General features: G+C 48.2%; 1 protein-coding gene across 1 annotated transcript in view; it reads left to right on the forward strand.

Moving 5' to 3' along the window:
* The window catches only part of LOC101852320 (RNA-binding motif, single-stranded-interacting protein 1), a gene marked incomplete in the record, with an annotated part of 216,912 nt that overhangs the window by 172,468 nt on the left and 42,529 nt on the right, over positions 1-1,915 (forward strand).

Consider the following 1,915-nt stretch of genomic DNA (forward strand, 5'->3'; position numbering starts at 1 on the left):
CTTCCTCTCTCTCTCTCTCTCTCTCTCTCTCTCTCTCTCTCTCTCTCTCTCTCTCTCTCTCTCCTCCTGTTTGCCACTCTCTCTATCTTTCTTCATGTCTTTCCTTCGACTAGTCTCTATCTGTCTTCTTCGCTCGCTCGTCCTCTCCGTGCCTACGACCTGGCAGTTTCGTCACGGAAACGTCACAAATCACACACGACGACAGATTTGTTGTATCTCAAACCCGTCACTCTATGTACATACGTCTCTCAGATAACAGGACGCATTTCTTAGGTCGTGAACAGGCAGGTACCCCATGCGTTTGAGGGGGGGGGGGCGTGTGTGCGTGTTTGTGTGTGTGTGTATGTGTGTGTGAGGGGGATGGGTGAGGTGAGAGGGAGATAGGGGTATATACAGGGTGTATTTGTAGAGCTGAGATAAACTACTACGCTAGTGGATAGTCTGTGGGTGCTTTGGTGTAGTTTGCTGCTCCTGTCCTATAGAAAAATCTTATCGCCCTGATGTCTCCTTCTTTTTCATGTTTGTTAGTCTCTTGTAACCCCTCTAATCTTCGGCACTCATTAGATTGCAAGTGCCGTAGAACTCTTTCTCTGAAACTCATCATCATCCCATCCAGTGCCAGATCTGCGACAGACATCAGCGATCATGGCACTCCATTCATTCTTTTGCTCGGATGCTCTTAAAAAGGCTACGTTTCTCTGATCTTTCCCCGTTACCCATTTGAAACTAAATTTGAAGAAAAAAAACCCTTAAAGAATAAACTACACGACGGCGGTACCTTCAAACAAGCATCTGTGAAGGAGATATCGCCCTTGACCGCCACCCTTACCCCCACCCCCTCCCCTCCCTACGTGAGCCCTTTCTCCGTGTTGACCAAGTGGTGAGGCTTCCTTGGAAGACCTCGGTTTGATAAATATCCCACCCCTCCCCCAACCCCACCCGAACATAAAGTCAATATCGCCCGTTCAATCATAGAGATACGTATTAGCATAAAACCGAGAAGCTACCTACTTTTTTTTACGTTTTCCATCTCCTAACCTTGGTTTTTTTTTTAAATATATTCATTCATTCATTCTTTTCTTCTTTCTTCAGTTCTTTCATTCATTCCTGATTCGTACTGCACATATTCTTTGACCTGAATTTTAAATAGTACTCTTGTTTGCTTGTTTGAGTTCTGTGTGTGTGTTTGTGTGTGTGTGTGTGTGTGTGTGTGTGTGTGTGTGTGTGTGTGTGTGTGTGTCAAACCCCCACCCGCGGTTAAATCACAGACCTCCGGATTTTTTTGATTTTTTTTTTTGGCGGATTACGACACACGAGCACAATAGCCCCTCGATAATTTCTGTGTTGACGACAGAGCGTGATGACAATCGAGCTCTCTCCATAACAACTCTGATCATGCCATCTCGCCATTACAAATCAGCCGAACAGCCCGCCCCCTTCCGGTGTCCCCCTCGTTCAAGATCACAGGATTCAAAGCAGGCGTACACCGATTAGTCCGTTCGGCCACCACACTTGAAGTGTTACCCTCATGAAAGAAACCCAGACTTTCGGAGCCTCTGATTAAAAATCACTCAGAATCGCGTACCGTGTCGCCCTGGGGAGAAAGAATGGGGAGGAAGGAGGGATTGTGGGTCCCTGGGGGGATGGGGGGCGACTCATGGGCGGGCGAAAATGACGTAACCCACACAAGAAAGTCGGGCCTGCGTGAGATGTGACGTAATCACGTTTGTGTCCAGTGGTTGGACAGTCAGTGGACATATTGTGGAGTTTTGGGGGTCGTCGTTGTTCGTGGATGGAGGAGACAGGGGGGCACAGGAGAGACCGGGGAAGCCGCGAGACCGACCCTTCTTTATCTGTATGCTCATTTGTGCGTACGTCGCTTTCGGAGGAGGGAAGGATTAATGAGCTCCCCCCC

Source organism: Aplysia californica, unplaced genomic scaffold, assembly GCF_000002075.1.
Source record: "Aplysia californica isolate F4 #8 unplaced genomic scaffold, AplCal3.0 scaffold00162, whole genome shotgun sequence".
Taxonomy (NCBI): Eukaryota; Metazoa; Mollusca; class Gastropoda; order Aplysiida; family Aplysiidae; genus Aplysia; species Aplysia californica.